Source organism: Triticum urartu, chromosome 3A (genome assembly GCF_056163025.1).
Source record: "Triticum urartu cultivar PI428250 chromosome 3A, HENAU_Tu73, whole genome shotgun sequence".
NCBI lineage: Eukaryota > Viridiplantae > Streptophyta > Magnoliopsida > Poales > Poaceae > Triticum > Triticum urartu.
Genome location: NC_141875.1, coordinates 654,061,492 through 654,080,797, shown reverse-complemented (window position 1 = coordinate 654,080,797; position 19,306 = coordinate 654,061,492).

Below are 19,306 nucleotides of genomic sequence, written 5' to 3'. Positions count from 1 at the left end.
GAATGTAGTAATTTCAAAAAATTTCCTACGCACACGCAAGATCATGGTGATGCACAGCAACGAGAGGGGAGAGTGTGATCTACGTACCCTTGTAGACCGACAGCGGAAGCGTTAGCACAACATGGTTAATGTAGTCGTACGTCTTCACGGCCCGACCGATCAAGTACCAAAACTACGGCACCTCCGAGTTTTAGCACACGTTCAGCTCGATGACGATCCCTGGACTCCGATCCAGCAAAGTGTCGGGGAAGAGTTCCGTCAGCACGACGGCGTGGTGACGATCTTGATGTACTATCATCGCAGGGCTTTGCCTAAGCACCACTACAATATTATCGAGGATTATGGTGGAAGGGGGCACCGCACACGGCTAAGAATATGATCACGTGGATCAACTTGTGTGTCTAGGGGTGCCCCCTGCCCCCGTATATAAAGGATCAAGGGGAGGAGGCCGGCCGGCCCCTATGGCGCGCCAAGGAGGAGTCCTCCTCCTAGTAGGAGTAGGACTCCTACTAGGAGGGGGAAAGAAGTGGGGAGGGAGAAGGAAAGGGGGGTTGCCGCCCCCCTCTCCTAGTCCAATTCAGACCAGGGGGAGGAGGCGCGCGGCCCACCTTTGGCTGCCCCTCTCTCTCTCCACTAAGGCCCATATGGCCCATTACTTCTCCCGGGGGGTTCCGGTAACCCTCCGGCTCTCCGGTTTTCTCCAAAATCACCCGGAACACTTCCGGTGTCCGAATATAGCCGTCAAATATATCAATCTTTATGTCTCGACCATTTCGAGACTCCTCGTCATGTTCGTGATCACATCCGGGACTCCGAACTAACTTCGGTACATAAAAACTCATAAACTCATAATATAACTATCATCGAAACCTTAAGCGTGCGGACCCTACGGGTTCGAGAACAATGTAGACATGACCGATACACGTCTTCGGTCAATAACCAATAGCGGAACCAAGATGCTCATATTGGCTCCTACATATTCTACTAAGATCTTTATCGGTCAGACCGCATAACAACATACGTTGTTCCCTTTGTCATCGGTATGTTACTTGCCCGAGATTCGATCGTCGGTATCTCAATACCTAGTTCAATCTCATTACCGGCAAGTCTCTTTACTCGTTCCGTAATACATCATCTCGCAACTAACTCATTAGTTGCAATGCTTGCAAGGCTTATGTGATGTGCATTACCGAGAGGGCCCAGAGATACCTCTCCGACAATCGGAGTGACAAATCCTAATCTCGAAATGCGCCAACCCAACATGTACCTTTGGAGACACCTGTAGAGTACCTTTATAATCACCCATTTACGTTGTGACGTTTGGTAGCACACAAAGTGTTCCTCCGGCAAACAGGAGTTGCATAATCTCATAGTCATAGGAACATGTATAAGTTATGAAGAAAGCAATAGCAACATACTAAACGATCGGGTGCTAAGCTAATGGAATGGGTCATGTCAATCAGATCATTCACCTAATGATGTGATCCCGTTAATCAAATAATAACTCTTTGTTCATGGTTGGGAAACATAACCATCTTTGATTAACGAGCTAGTCAAGTAGAGGCATACTAGTGACACTCCGTTTGTCTATGTATTCACACATGTATTATGTTTCCGGTTAATACAATTCTAGCATGAATAATAAACATTTATCATGATATAAGGAAATAAATAATAACTTTATTATTGCCTCTAGGGCATATTTCCTTCAGGGACGGCCACGCGGAGGCACCTGGTGGTGTGGGTGGTGCTGGACGGTGCCGTTCCATGCTGCGCCTCTCTGGCAGCCGCATCGAGTGTTGCTGCCGCCGCTCACGGGGGCGATGCACCTCTGCCAGCTCACCACCAACGCTCGCAACCGTCCAGGCAGCCATGCGGCACACTAGATAAGGAGGGGGAACAGGGAGCAAGGCACCACTGCAGTTACTGGCGAGATCGACGTGAGACTCTGATGAAAACGACACTGACGGCTGAAACTGATCACTGAAACTCTGAATTTGACAGGAACAGTGCATGCCAGCTGTTCGACGAAATGTTTTGGGCATGTGGAAATTTTTTTCTGGAGCTGGGACTTGGTGAGGTGCTCTCTTGATGCATCTGGAGACTGCCTGAATTATCTCAGATTTTTAGGAGAAGGAAAAGAATGAATTTCACCAAAATTGGCAAATCTGGTCCAAACTTGCAGCAAGCAATTTTTGAAAAATTTGAATTGTGGATCAGTGGATCTTGATGGATCTTGGTTGAGGGTGCTAAGGACTAGCCAGAGGAATTTATTTGGTGTCAAAACTCAAAGGAAATTTGACAGTTCCTTTGTAAATCTCTAAGGTCCAAATTAAATGACAGAAAAGATTTTGAGGTTAAAATAAATAGAAACAAAACTTAGGGGAAGCTGAAACTTGCTGGAATTGGATGCTTGGCTTGTCCCAAAGTAGGGAGGTGGGTTTGGAAGAAAGATTTCAACAAGTGTCATGGCGAAAGAGAAATTTTGAAAAGAATAAGTACATAATCCAAAGGGTTTCTTTTTTATAGAAAGAATTTGAAAAACCTTCCAAAATTATTTGTGTTGAGTCAACACCAAATGAAAAGCCCTCAAGACCAAAAATCAAGGTTGAGGAGAACACATAAAATATTTTTCATAAAATATTTGAGAAGGAGAGGCTTTAAGAAAAAAAAAACTAAATAGCCTCCTTCCCATTAATTAAAGAATTTGATGAAAACCAAATCAAAATTTTTGGAGTGTTACAACACCTACCCCCTTAGGAAAAATCTCGTCCCCGAGATTTCAACTGATCCTCAAATAGGTGTGGGTATTATTCCCGAAGGAAATCCTCTCTTTCCCATGTTGCTTCATCCTCGGTGTGATTGCTCCACTGAACCTTGAAAAACTTAATTGTTTTCTGACGGGTCCTTCTTTCAGACTCCTCCAATATTTTTATTGGGCGTTCCGCGTAGGTGAGGTCTGGTTTCATGTCAATGTTCTTGTGAGATACATGTTTTTCCGGGTTGCTTACACATTTCCTCAACTGTGAGACGTGGAACACATCGTGGACATCTGACAGTTCTTTGGGTAGGTCTAGCTGGTAGGCCACTGTGCCTCTTCGTGCAACCACACAGAAGGGTCCGATAAGTCGTGGTGCCAGCTTTCCTTTAACTTTGAATCGTTGCAGGCCCCTCATAGGAGATACTCGCAGGTACACATATTCACCGGGTTAAAAACTGGCCTCACGATGTTTTTGATCGTAGTAACTCTTTTGTCGGCTCTGGGCTGTCTTGAGTCGATCTCTGATTAGTCTAACTTTCTCCTCAGCTTCCTTGAGCATGTCTGGTCCAAAGATACGGCTGTCTCCCGTTTCTGACCAATTTAATGGGGTATGGCATCTTTGCCCATACAAGGCTTCAAAAGGTGCCATTTGTAGACTGGCTTGGTAACTGTTGTTGTATGCGAACTCGGCATACGGCAAGCTTTCTTCCCAACCAGTTCCATAGGTGAGAACACATGCTCTTAGCATGTCCTCTAGAATTTGGTTCACATGTTCAGTTTGTCCTCCAGTCTGGGGGTGGTATGCTGTACTGAATACTAGCTGAGTCCCCAGAGCTTGTTGTAACTGATCCCAAAATTTAGAGATGAATTGAGTGCCTCTGTCGGATATTATAGTCTTTGGAATTCCATGCAGACAAACTATGCGGGAGAGATAAAACTTGGCAAGCTTCTGAGTGGTGTGGGTTGTCTTTACTGGGATGTAATGTGCCACCTTAGTTAATCTATCCGTGATGACCCATATGGCATCATTCCTGTGTCGTGACCGAGGTAGTACGACAATAAAATCCATTCCAATTTCGTCCCATTTCCACTCAGGTATCCTGTTTGGTTGTAATAGTCCTGCTGGTTTTTGGTGCTCTGCTTTAATGCGCTGACATGAATCACAACATGCAATGAATGTGGCTATATCCCTCTTCATGCCGTGCCACCAAAAATTTTCCTAAATGTCCTTGTACATTTTGGTGCCTCCAGGGTGGATTGAATATGGAGTGGTGTGGCCTTCGTCTAGAATTTGCTGTTTGAGGTCCGCTATATTTGGTACGCAAAATCTGTCTCCGTACCATAATATTCCCTTGTCGTCTACGACGAATTCTAAAGCCTTGCCCAGACTCACTTTTCTTTTTATGCCTTCGATGCTGGGGTGTCCAGGCTGAGCCTTCTTAATTTGTTCCATTAGGGTGGGCTGTATTTCCAAATTTGACACATTGCCTTCAGTGACCATCACCAAGTTAAGTTTGGCGAACTCATGCTGAAATTTAGGTCTCATGTTCTGTAGGCTGTCGTTGCCCGAGCTGGGGTTTCGACTAAGAGCAGCTGCCACTACATTTGCCTTTCCTGGATGGTAGTGAATGCCAACATCATAATCTTTCACTAATTCCAACCAGCACCTTTGCCGCAAATTGAGTTCTGGCTGTGTGAAAATATATTTGAGACTTTTATGGTCCGTATATATTTCACAACGATTTCCAAGCAAAAAGTGTCTCCACTCCTAGAGTGCATGAATGACTGCTGCCAATTCCAGGTCATGAGTAGGATAATTTTCTTCATGCTTTCGTAGTTTCCTGGAAGCGTATGTGACTACCTTGCCTTCTTGCATTAGTACGCATCCGAGGCCCTTCCGGGATGCGTCACAATATACTTCAAAACTTTTGTGTATGTCTGGTACAACTAATACTGGTGCTGTTGTTAACTTCCTTTTGAGTTCTTGGAAACTTTTCTCGCAAGCTTCAGTCCATACAAATTTCTTATCCTTCTTGAGTAACTGTGTCATTGGTTTTGCTATGGTGGAAAACCCCTCAATAAACCTTCGGTAATATCCAGCCATCCCTAGGAAACTTCGTACATCTGTTACGTTGGCTGGTGGTTTCCAGCCAAGTACGGCCTTGACTTTTTATGGGTCCATGGCGACACCTTCTTGAGTCAATACGTGGCCTAGAAAACCAACCTGTATTAACCAAAATTCACATTTGCTGAATTTGGCGTATAATTGATGTTTCCTTAATTCTCTCAGTACAATTCTGAGATGTTCAGCATGCTCTTCTGGTGTCTTAGAGTACACCAGAATATCATCAATGAACACCACAACAAATTTGTCCATAAATTTCATAAATACTTTGTTCATGAGATGGACAAAATAGGCGGGGGCATTTGTCAGTCCAAACGGCATTACTGTAAATTCATATAATCTGTATCTGGAGGTGAATGCTGTCTTAGGGATATCTTCTGTCCGTACTTTTAATTGATGATACCCCGACCTTAAATCAATTTTTGAGAAGACCTTGGCTTGTGCGAGCTGGTCAAATAAATCATTTATCCGTGGCATCAGATATTTGTTTTTGATGGTGACCATGTTGAGGGCTCGATAGTCTATACATAATCTCAGTGTCCCATCCTTTTTCTTGGCAAATAATACCGGTGAACCCCAAGGTGAGGAGTTGGCCTGTATAAATCCTTTGTCCAGTAATTCTTTTATTTGCTTCTTTAATTCTACCAACTCGGAGGGTGCCATTCTATAAGGTTTCTTGTAAATGGGGGTGGTTCCAGGCGCTAGTTCAATGATGAACTCTATTTCCCGGTCTGGTGGCATTCCTGGTAGTTCTTCGGGAAATATGTCAGGGAACTCACATACCACTGGAACTTTTCTTAACTCTGAAATGTCCACCTTGTTCAACTTTGGTTGCCGTGATATTGGTCTTTCTTGAGCTGCAACTTTTACCGTCTTCCCGTGATGGTGAGTAAGAATTACAGTCCAATTGAAGCAGTCGATAAATCCCTTATTGGTGGTTAACCAGTCCATTCCTAGGATAACATCTAGTCCCTTGTTTTCCAATACAATGAGGTTTGCCTGAAACTTTAGTCCCTCAATCTCAATAACCACACCTTGGCAGTAACTCTGAGTGATTTTCTTAACCCCGGGGGACTTGATGGTCATGGATTTTTCCAAGGGAAGCATCGAAAAATCATGTTGCAAAGAAAATTTCTTTGAAATGAACGAGTGAGAAGCTCCAGAATCAAACAAAACCGTGGCAGGTATTGTGTTGACAGGGAATGTACCGAGTACGATATCCGGGGCATTCTGGGCTTCCTCCTTGGTCACATGGTTCAAGTGACCCTTCCTGTGATTGTTATTGGGGTTGAAGTTGTTACGCTTGGGTGTTGAATTATTTCCATTGTTGTTCGGCTTGGGGGCCGAGTTTCTTGGCTTTGGGCACTGTTTGGCATAGTGTCCTTCCTCTCCACAAGCGTAGCAAGTAACGCCTGGGCGATATGTAAAATCCTTGTCTCTTGCATGAAAATTTTTGTTCGGGCGTGGAGCACTGGTTGGGGGTTTGTTCGCTCCAATTTTCTGAAGACCAGTCTTGTTCCGGTTGTTGCGAGCATGAGTAGTCTTGTCCCTTTTGCGCTTGCAAAAATCCTCCAAGCTGTGGTGCTCATTTTCCAATGTAATAGCTTTGTCCAGAAGTGCTTTGAAATCCGGAAAGGTGTGTACGACCAGCTGGCATTTAAGTGCTGGTGCCAGACCGTCCAGAAATTTTTCCATCTTTTTATTTTCAGTCATATGCTCTTCGTTGGCATAACGAGATAATTGAGTAAACTGACTATTGTACTCAGTCACTGTCATGCTTCTCTGCTTGACGTCATCAAACTCCCTTTTCTTGATCTTCATAATACTTCTGGGAATGTGCGCCCCATGAAAACCATCTTTAAATTCTTCCCAGGTGATATTATTTTCATTGGGGTGCATGTGTAGGAAATTTTCCCACCATGATGCAGCTGCTCTCGTGAGGTAGTGAGGTGCATAAAGTACCTTCTCACGGTCCGAACACTGTGCAATAATTAACTTCCTATCAATGTCTCGAAGCCAATCATCGGCCTCAAGAGGTCTATCAGTGTGAGAGAACGTTGGGGGACGTGTCTTTTGTAGATCAGACAATTTGGAATGCTGCTGAATGGTTCATGGTGATTTCCCATATTGATAACATGGTTCATCATTTCTTGATGCTGCTGCTGGCTTTGCTCATAAAGGCGGCATACTTGAGAAAATGCTGTTTCACTGCCTTGCTACCTTGACTGTCCCTGTGTGAAATTGTTACTTGTCTGGGTTCCATTATTTTCCTCTGGCGGACTTGGCATAGAACGAGTCCAGGGACGAGGCATTTTCCACTCTGGGGTATTTTTGCAGAATTCATGAGAAAAACTGAGTGGCAAAAATAAATAATATTGCAAAGGCGGAAATTTTAAGAACTCCAATTTTTTTCAAGAAAATACTTGGTTGCGCATGGAGAAGGACCGCTCAGTACATATCTTACACGCAAGCCATAATTATACAATACACCACTCAGGATGTGCGTACACACTCCTAACATGCTATTTAGGCTAGTGCACTTCTCCGAGTTCCTACATGATGCGCACACAAACTACTTCTCATCAACCCTATACACAAATACACATATCATACAAGGTGGTACATCGCACAGTTGCCAGGCACACTCAGTCGGAGATGGTAAACACTTCCTTCTGCCTGCCGAGGGTAAGACCCAATGATGCTGGAGACTCAACCTCCTCCTCACTAATAGGCTCCAGGTGCGAAGTACTGGTTTGAGGAGCTGGTGCGGGCGCGAATGGTGGTGCAGCACAGACTGGAGTAGGGGCAATGACTTGGTCAAACTCCTCAGTAGTAGGCAGGCGGCAAGCGGTGGCTAAGATGGCAGGTGCATAGGAGGCTGAGGATGAGACGTAAGTCAGTGGTGGGGCTGTATGGAGGAGCTCCCTCCTGTTGGCGGAACAGTGCTGAAAGAAGTCCATACGAGCAGCCACAAGGTCATCCATGAGGTTGTCAAAAGCTGCCTCAAGAGCTTTGAGATATTCAACCAACATTTCAATAGCCTCATCTCTCTCTCCCCTAGCACAAGCGAATGCATAGTGAAAAGTGTATGGCACGTGGCATGGGAGGTAGCGGTAGCGACGAGTCTTCATCGAAGGAAGAGCATCCCAGAGACGAGCTATCGCCTCACGGGCAGCCATCTGCATGGCATGCCTCTCCGTAGGCATGGCCCTTCCCACAAATCGGAAGCGGCGTGTCTCAGAACGTCCTCCCTTGAATTGCACTGCGGCCTGGTACATAGACACGCTGTCGCTGATCTTGTGCTGGTAGAGTGTGAACTCCGGACGAGTTGATGGCCCGATCGCGACCTTGGTGATGGAGACTAGAAGCTTGATAAACCCCTCAGGTACATTGGCGAACACCTGTGACTCACAGTCGCTGCCAGCCATCTACAAAAGTAGACAAAAATTCCAGATAGTCAATTCATAAATTTATGATGACTAACAGAAAATTGCTACCATTGTAAAGTGTTAAAAAAACACTTATTACGCTAATAATCGATTAGCGATCGCACCTAGTGGCTTCCTACAGTCAGCCTGGCTCTGATACCAAGGTTGTCAGGACCGGTTTTCCAATACAACATTTATTGAAAAGCCGACCCTTGTATTGACCAGTACAGAAGAATCCTCCTTACTGGCAGACAAATCCTTGATACAGAAATCCAGAAGTACTAAATATTATACATGGTTGAGCTGAGGCTGCTCAACAATTTTATTACAAGCACGCCGATATTATACATAAGGGCGGATATGAAACAAAGGAGTATGGTGGCATAACTACTGACTCGTAATAAAAATGGTGGTGGATATGTCACAGTGTAGTGGGTGACATGACTCCAAAATCTTACAACTCATCAAGCGCCGGACTGAGGCTTGACGATTTTATTCGGGCAGTGGAAGCGTATATAATACAAGTGACCAACTCCAGGATCGCACGGGACTGACAAGGACTCCTCTAGGCGTCGGACTCGCTATCGAACTCTTCATCCATAAGATCGCCTTCGTCAACATCTGGCCAAATCAACAAGCCAGGTGAGTACTTTGAATGTACTCGCAAGACAGTTTGGACATAATATATAACAAATGCAAACATGATGCACATGAGCAGGTTAGTAATGCACACTCAGGTAATAAATTTGCAATGCACGATAAATAAAAGGAAGTTGAGCGGTAGTCCTCCCTAAATCTCCATAAAATAGCTGAAGACCGATTGGGTGTCTGAAGCGACGCCTCGAAAGGTAAAAAAATAATTTAACATGCCGCAGTCGGGCGTCAGGGCGACACCACATAAAGGGCTTATACTGAAACATAAATGACAGTACGTGCCACAGTCGGACATCTAAGCGACATCTCGAAAAGGGCTTATAATGAAAGTAAATAATCAGGATGCCACAGTCGGACGTCTGAGCGACATCACATAAAGGGCTTATATCAAAAGTAAATAACAGGGATGCCACAGTCGGACGTCTGAGCGACATCACATAAAGGGCTTATATCGAAAGTAAATAACCAGAATGCCACAGCCGGACGTCTGAGCGACATCACATAAAGGGCTTATATCAAAAGTAAATAACAAGAATGCCACAGTCGGACGTCTGAGCGACATCACATAAAGGGCTTATATCAAAAGTAAATAACAAGAATGCCGCAGTCGGACGTCTGAGCGACATCACATAAAGGGCTTATATTTCGTCATTCAAATTTAAGTAGCTCATGAATTTAAATCATCCCAAGGAAATACTTAGTACATAATAATAAACCGGTTAGTCCATCCACCGGAATAACATTCAGCCGGGTTTACCATTCTCGGTTTCATGCTCTTTCTCGGAGACTGTCACTGAGACGGATACTGAGACAGACACGGAGACTGACACTGATATGTTGATCAAGGTCCTTGACCATGGACACGGTTACTCGAATGGTTATGACTCTGCAGAGTTTGCACTGTTAATCCACATCCAACGGATTTCAGTAGTCACAAAGGACTAGTTCCGTTTACGGTATTTTAGAAGAAACACATCTAACCAGTACACACCCATTCCACATTCTGCTACCAGGGATCACCCTAGGCAACGTTCAAGAAAAACTCTGAGACGGGGAGGCTACAACCTCAAATAGCATGGGATCAAATTTATATTCGCACGCTCTAAGGGGTGCCCCCCCTCACGGTCCCAACCGGAAACACCCATGCCCCCTGACCGGATGACGGGCTTTAATCCAGGGCCATGGAACCCTCATCACGGCCCCTCTATTTGGTGTGTACAAGGAGAGAGGTTTGCAACTTACTAAACCGCATTCCTTGTAGAAAACATGTGGTAGCACGGACGGGGACGAACGGGAACAAGACTTGATCCATGTTAACACTGGAGTTACATGGTTGACATAAGACTGGCATGCTTCAACAATACCATCTTACAACCTATCATGCCACCACATGATCAAGTTTTCTCACCATCATATGAACACATCAAACTTTGAAGCTCACCTGTAGCTTGCCTTGCATGCAATATAACATTCACAATATGCTTATATAAACGTGCCATTAGAAAACTACTCAAGCAAACATGCAAAACACTCATCATATCAAAGGTTCAAACATGCTTGCCTGGTTTGGAGTAGTCGGAGTCTAGCTCGGCGAAGTTTGTGGTTCCGTCACCTCCTTCGGTATCTACGATATAAAAGAAATTGGATACTAACGTAAATTCCGTTTGTGCATAAAATTGTTTTCAAATATTTTTCAAATAAATATGATAAAAAAACTAGATAGAAAAATAAATATGACAGAAAAAGAATCAACTCAAAATCATCTTTTGTTTAAAAGTTATAAAGGTTTTAGTCCAGGGACTAATATGTTATAAACAGAAAACTATCCAAGGGCTATTTTATAGAAACAGAAAATGCTTCAGTTAGAAATACGCCAACCCAAAAGGGAAAGCGTACTTTGCCCGAAGGCGTTTTCAGAAAACGGTTCGAATAAGAGAGGAGAGGCTGACGAGGGGGTCCCACCCGTCATGTTTGAATTTCAAAACAGAGTCCACCGGCGCCCGAGGTTTGCGGTGGTCGCGGGCGTCGATCCATGGCAAGGTAGGGGAAACGGAGGGTACCTACGGGTTAACGGAGCTCTTCCGCGTCTGTGGGTGGTGGAGTTGGTCGTCGGCGACCACCACGTCGACGTCGGCCTATACTCCGGCGGACCGTGGTTCGGGCGGTGGTGGATTTCGCCGAGGAGGGCTGCAGATGCCAAATTGAGGCTAGGGTCAGAAGAGTGGGAGCACTAGGAGGCTAATGGAAAGGTTTGGGAGGCATGGGTTCCCTTACCGGAGAGAATCGTGCCGGAGCCCGAAGCGGATCGGGGTGGCTGGAGTCGGGGAAGAGGCCTCCTCGAGGTCCTCCTAGTGGCTGGGCGCGGCTCTGGTGAGGTGTGAAGGAAATATGCCCTAGAGGCAATAATAAAGTTATTATATATTTCCTTATATCATGATAAATGTTTATTATTCATGCTAGAATTGTATTAACCAGAAACATAATACATGTGTGAATACATAGACAAACAGAGTGTCACTAGTATGCCTCTACTTGACTAGCTCGTTAATCGAAGATGGTTATGTTTCCTAACCATAGACATGAGTTTTCATTTGATTAACGGGATCACATCATTAGGAGAATGATGTGATTGACATGACCCATTCCATTAGCTTAGCACCCGATCGTTTAGTATGTTGCTATTGCTTTCTTCATGACTTATACATGTTCCTATGACTATGAGATTATGCAACTCCCGTTTACCGGAGGAACACTTTGTGTGCTACCAAATGTCACAATGTAACTGGGTGATTATAAAGGTGCTCCACAGGTGTCTCCAAAGGTACATGTTGGGTTGGCGTATATCGAGATTAGGATTTGTCACTCCGATTGTCGGAGAGGTATCTCTGCGCCCTCTCGATAATGCACATCACTTAAGCCTTGCAAGCAATGCAACTAATAAGTTAGTTGCAAGATGATGTATTATAGAACGAGTAAAGAGACTTGCCGGTAACGATATTGAACTAGGTATTGAGATACCGACAATCGAATCTCGGGCAAGTAACATACCGATGACAAAGGGAACAAACGTATGTTGTTATGCGGTCTGACCGATAAAGATCTTCGTAGAATATGTAGGAGCCAATATGAGCATCCAGGTTCCGCTATTGGTTATTGACCGAAGACGTGTCTCGGTTATGTCTACATTGTTCTCGAACCCGTAGGGTCCGCACGCTTAACGTTACGATGACAATTTCATTATGAGTTTATATATTTTGATGTACCGAAGGTTGTTCGGAGTCCCAGATGTGATCACGGACTTGACGAGGAGTCTCGAAATGGTCGAGACATAAAGATCGATATATTGGACGACTATATTCGGACACCGGAAAGGTTCCGGGTGAGATTGGGACAATACTGGATCACCGGGAGGTTATCGGAACCCCCCGGGAGGTATATGGGCCTTATTGGGCCTTAGTGGAAAGGAGGGGAAAGGAGCAAGGGAGGGGGCGCACCCCCCAAGCCCAATCCGAATTGGGAGGGGGGCGGCCCCCCTTTCCTTCCTCCCTCCTTCCTCTTCCTTCCCTCTCCTACTCCTAATAGGAAAAAGGGGAGTCCTACTCCCTATGGGAGTTGGACTCCCCCTTAGGGCGTGCCACCCTCCTTGGCCGGCCCTCTCCTCCACTCCTTTATATACGGGGGCAGGGGGCACCCCAGAGACACAACAATTGATCTCTTGATCTCTTAGCCATGTGCGGTGCCCCTCTCCACCATAATCCACCTCGATCATATCGTAGCGGTGCTTAGGCGAAGCCCTGCGTCGGTAGAACATCATCATCGTCACCACGCCGTCATGCTGACGAAACTCTCCCTCAACACTCGACTAGATCAGAGTTCGAGGGACGTCATCGAGTTGAACGTGTGCAGAACTCGGAGGTGCCGTGCGTTCGGTACTTGATCGGTCGGATCGTGAAGACATACGACTACATCAACCGCGTTGTGCTAACGCTTCCGCTTTCGGTCTACAAGGGTACATGGACAACACTCTCCCCTCTCGTTGCTATGCATCACCATGATCTTGCGTGTGCGTAGGGAAATTTTTGAAATTACTACGTTCCCCAACAGTGGCATCCGAGCCAAGGTTTTATGCGTTGATGTAACATGCATGAGTAGAACTCAAGTGAGTTGTGGGCGATATAAGTCATACTGCTTACCAGCATGTCATACTTTGGTTCGGCGGTATTGTTGGATGAAGCGGCCCGGACCGACATTACGCATACGCTTACGCGAGACTGGTTCTACCGACGTGCTTTGCACACAGGTGGCTGGCGGGTGTCAGTTTCTCCAACTTTAGTTGAACCGAGCGTGGCTACGCCCGGTCCTTGCGAAGGTTAAAACAACACCAACTTGACAAACTATCAATGTGGTTTTGATGCGTAGGTAAGAACGGTTCTTGCTAAGCTCATAGCAGCCACGTAAAACTTGCAACAACAAAGTAGAGGACGTCTAACTTGTTTTTGCAGGGCATGTTGTGATGTGATATGGTCAAGACATGATGCTAAATTTTATTGTATGAGATGATCATGTTTTGTAACCGAGTTATCGGCAACTGGCAGGAGCCATATGGTTGTCGCTTTATTGTATGCAATGTAATCGTGCTGTAATGCTTTAGTTTATCACTAAGAGGTAGCGATAGTCATGGAAGCATAAGATTGGCGAGACAACAATGATGCTACGATGGAGATCAAGGTGTCGCGCCGGTGATGATGGTGATCATGACGGTACTTCGGAGATGGAGATCACAAGTACAAGATGATGATGGCCATATCATATCACTTATATTGATTGCATGTGATGTTTATCTTTTATGCATCTTATCTTGCTTTGATTGACGGTAGCATTATAAGATGATCTCTCACTAAATTTCAAGATAAAAGTGTTCTCCCTGAGTATGCACCGTTGCCAAAGTTCGTCGTGCCCAGACACCACGTGATGATCGGGTGTAATAAGCTCTACGTCCATCTACAATGGGTGCAAGCCAGTTTTGCATATGCAGAATACTCAGGTTAAACTTGACGAGCCTAGCATATGCAGATATGGCCTCGGGACACTGAGACCGAAAGGTCGAGCATGAATCATATAGTAGATATGATCAACATAAGTGATGTTCACCATTGAAAGCTACTCCATTTCATGTGATGATCGGTTATGGTTTAGTTGATTTGGATCACGTGATCACTTAGAGGATTAGAGGGATGTCTATCTAAGTGGGAGTTCTTAAGTAATATGATTAATTGAACTTAAATTTATCATGAACTTAGTCCTGGTAGTATTAGCATATCTATGTTGTAGATCAATAGCTCGCGTTTAGCTCCCCTGTTTTATTTTTGATATGTTCCTAGAGAAAACTAAGTTGAAAGGTGTTAGTAGCAATGACGCGGATTGGATCCGTGATCTGAGGTTTATCCTCATTGCTGCACAGAAGAATTATGTCCTTGATGCACCGCTAGGTGACAAACCTATTGCACGAGCAGATGCAGATGTTATGAATATGATGACTATTTGATAATTTAGTGCACCATGCTTAAACGGCTTAGAATCGGGACTTCAAAGACGTTTTTGAACTTCATGGACCATATGAGATGTTCCAAGAGTTGAAGTTAATATTTCAAGCAAATACCCAAGTTGAGAGATATGAAGTCTCCAACAAGTTCTATAGCTAAAAGATGGAGGAGAATAGCTCAAGCAGTGAGCATGTGCTCAGGTTGTCTGGGTGCTACAATCGCTTGAATCAAGTGGGAGTTAAAATAGTGATTGACAGAATTCTCTAGTCACCATCACCAAGTTAGTAGAACTTCGTGATGAACTATAATATGCAAGGGATAACGGAAACGATTCCAAGCTCTTCGTGATGCTGAAATCAACGAAGGTAGAAATCAAGAAAAGCATCAAGTGTTGATGGTAAAAAAAACCACTAGTTTCAAGTAAAGGGACAAAGGGAAGAAAGGGGAACTTCAAGAAGAACGGCAAGCAAGTTGCTGCTCAAGTGAAAAACCCAAGTCTGGACCTAAGCCTGAAACTGAGTGCTTCTGCTGCAAAGGAACTGGTCACTGGAAGCGGAACTACCCCAAGTATTTGGCGGATAAGAAGGATGGCAAAGTGAACATAGGTATATTTGATATACATGTTATTGATGTGTACTTTACTAGTGTTTATAGCAACCCCTCAGTATTTGATACTAGTTCAGTTGCTAAGAGTGGTAACTCGAAACAGGAATTGCAGAATGAACAGTGACTAGTTAAGGGTGAAGTGACGATGTGTGTTGGAAGTGGTTCCAAGATTGATATGATCATCATCGCACACTCCCTATACTTTCGGGATTAGTGTTGAACCTAAATAAGTGTTATTTGGTGTTTGCGTTGAGCATAAATATGATTGGATCATGTTATTGCAATATGGTTATTCATGTAAGTTAGAGAATAATTGTTGTTCTGTTTACATGAATAAAACCTTCTATGGTCATACACCCAATGAAAATGGTTTGTTGGATCTCGATCGTGGTGATACACATATTCATAATATTGAAGCCAAAAGATGCAAAGTTAATAATGATAGTGCAACTTATTTGTGGCACTGCCATTTAGGTCATATTGGTGCAAAGCGCATAAAGAAAATCCATGCTGATGGGTTTTTGGAATCACTTGATTATGAATCAGTTGATGCTTGCGAACCATGCCTCATGGGCAAGATGACTAAGACTCCGTTCTCCGGAACAATGGAGCGAGCAACAGATTTGTTGAAAATCGTACATACTGATGTATGTGGTCCGATGAATATTGAGGCTCGTGGCAGGTATCATTATTTTCTGATCTTCACAGATGATTTGAGCAGATATGAGTATATCTACTTGATGAAACACAAGTCTGAAATATTTGAAAAGTTCGAAGAATTTCAGAGTAAAGTGGAGAATCATCGTAACAAAAAATAAAAGTTTCTACAATATGATCGCAGAAGTAAAATATTTGAGTTACAAGTTTGGCCTTCAGTTAAAACAATGTGAAATAGTTTCACTACTCACGCCACCTGGAACACCACAGTGTAATGGTGTGTCCGAGCGTCATAACCGTACTTTATTAGATATGGTGCGATCTATGATATCTCTTACCGATCTACCACTATCGTTTTGGGGTTATGCATTAGAGACAGCTGCATTCACGTTAAATAGGGCACCATCTAAATCCGTTGAGACGACAACGTATGAACTATGGTTTGGCAAGAAACCTAAGCTGTCGTTTCTTAAAGTTTGAGGTTGCAATGCTTATATGAAAAAGTTTCAACCTGATAAGCTCTAACCCAAATGGAGAAGTGCGTCTTCATAGGATACCCAAAATAAAATGTTGGGTACACCTTCTATCACAGATCCGAAGGCAATATATTCGTTGCTTTGAATGGATCCTTTCTAGAAAAGGAGTTTCTCTCGAAAGAAGTGAGTGGGAGGAAAGTGGAACTTGATGAGGTAACTGTACCTGCTCCCTTATTGGAAAGTAGTTCATCATAGAAATCTGTTCCTGTGACTACTACACCGATTAGTGAGGAAGCTAATGATGATGATCATGTAACTTTAGATCAAGTTACTACCAAACCTCATAGGTAAACCAGAGTGAGATTCGCACCAGAGTGGTACGGTAATCCTGTACTGGAGGTCATGTTACTTGACCATGATGAGCCTACAAACTATGAGGAAGCGATGATGAGCCCAGATTCCGTGAAATGTCTTGAGGCCATGAAATCTGAGATGAGGTCGATGTATGAGAACAAAGTATGGACTTTGATTGACTTGCCCAATGATCGGTGAGCCATTGAGATTAACTGGATCTTCAAGAGGAAGACAGACGCTGATAGTAGTGTTACTATCTACAAAGCTAGAATTGTCGCAAAAAGGTTTTCGACGATTTCAAGGTGTTGACTACGATGAGAGTTTCTCACTAGTATCTATGCTTAAGTCTGTCCGAATCATGTTAGCAATTGCCGCATTTTATGAAATCTGGAAAATGGATAAACAAAACTGCATTCCTTAATGGATTTATTAAAGAAGAGTTGTATATGATGCAACCAGAAGGTTTTGTCAATCCTAAAGGTACTAACAAAATATGCAAGCTTCAGCGATCCATCTATGGACTGGTGGAAACATCTCGGAGTTGGAATATACGCTTTGATAAGTTGATCAAGCATATAGTTTTATACAGACTTGCGGTGAAGCCTGTATTTACAAGGAAGTGAGTGGGAGCACTACAACATTTCTGATAAGGATATGTGAAAGACATATTGTTGATCGGAGATAATGTAGAATTATTCTGCAAAGCATAAAGGAATATTTGAAAGGAGTTTTTCAAAGAAAGACCTCGGTGAAGCTTCTTACATATTGAGCATCAAGATCTATAGAGATAGATCAAGATGCTTAATAAGTTTTTTCAATGAGTACATACCTTGACAAGATTTTGAAGTAGTTCAAAATAGAACAGTCAAAGAAGAAGTTCTTGCCTGTGTTACAAGGTGTGAAGTTGAGTAAGACTCAAAACCCGACAACGACAGAAGATAGAGAGAGAATGAAAGTCATTCCCTATGCCTCAGCCATAGGTTCTATAAAGTATGCCATGCTGTGTACCAGACCTATTGTATACCCTGTCCTGAGTTTGGCAAAGGAGTACAATAGTGATATAGGAGTAGATCACTGGACATTGGTCAAAATTATCCTTAGTGGAATAAGGATATGTTTCTCGATTATGGAAGTGACAAAAGGTTCGTCGTAAAGGGTTACGTCGATGCAAATTTTGACACGGATCCAGATGACTCTAAATCTCAATATGGATACATATTGAAGTGGGAGCAATTAGCTAGAGTAGCTCCGTGCAGAGCATTGTTGACATAGAAATTTACAAAATACGTACGGATCTGAATGTGGCAGACCCGTTGACTAAACTTCTCTCACAAACAAAACATGATCACAACTTAGTACTCTTTGGGTGTTAATCACATAGCGATGTGAACTAGATTATTGACTCTAGTAAACCCTTTGGGTATTGGTCACATATCGATGTGAACTATGAGTGTTAATCACATGGTGATGTGAACTATTGGTATTAAATCACATGGCGATGTGAACTAGATTATTGACTCTAGTGCAAGTGGGAGACTGAAGGAAATATGACCTAGAGGCAATAATAAAGTTATTATATATATTTCCTTATATCATGATAAATGTTTATTATTCATGCTAGAATTGTATTAACCGGAAACATAATACATGTGTGAATACATAGATAAACAAAATGTCACTAGTATGCCTCTACTTGACTAGCTCGTTAATCGAACATGGTTATGTTTCCTAACCATAGACACGAGTTTTCATTTGATTAACGGGATCACATCATTAGGAGAATGATGTGATTGACATGCCCCATTCCATTAGCTTAGCACCCGATCATTTAGTATGTTGCTATTGCTTTCTTCATGACTTATACATGTTCCTATGACTATGAGATTATTCAACTCCTGTTTACCGGAGGAACACTTTGTGTGCTACCAAACGTCACAACGTAACTGGGTGATTATAAAGGTGCTCTACAGGTGTCTCCAAAGTTACATGTTGGGTTGGCGTATTTCGAGATTAGGATTTGTCACTCCGATTGTCGGAGAGGTATCTCTGGGCCCTCTCGACAATGCACATCACTTAAGCCTTGCAAGCAATGCAACTAATAAGTTAGTTGCAAGATGATGTATTACAGAACGAGTAAAGAGACTTGCCGGTAACGAGATTGAACTAGGTATTGAGATACCGACGATCGAATCTCGGGCAAGTAACATACCGATGACAAAGGGAACAAACGTATGTTGTTATGCAGTCTGACCGATAAAGATCTTCGTAGAATATGTAGGAGCCAATATGAGCATCCAGGTTCCGCTATTGGTTATTGACCGGAGACGTGTCTCGGTCATGTCTACATTGTTCTCGAACCCGTAGGGTCCGCATGCTTAACGTTACGATGACAGTTTCATTATGAATTTATATATTTTGATGTACCGAAGGTTGTTCGGAGTCCCGGATGTGATCACGGACTTGACGAGGAGTCTTGAAATGGTCGAGACATAAAGATCGATATATTGGACGACTATATTTGGACACCGGAAAGGTTCCGGGTGAGATTGGAACAATACCGGATCACCGGGAGGTTATCGGAACCCCCCGGGAGGTATATGGGCCTTATTGGGACTTAGTGGAAAGGAGGGGAAAGGATCAAGGGAGGGGGCGCCCCCCAAGCCCAATCCGAATTGGGAGGGGGGCCGGCCCACTTTCCTTCC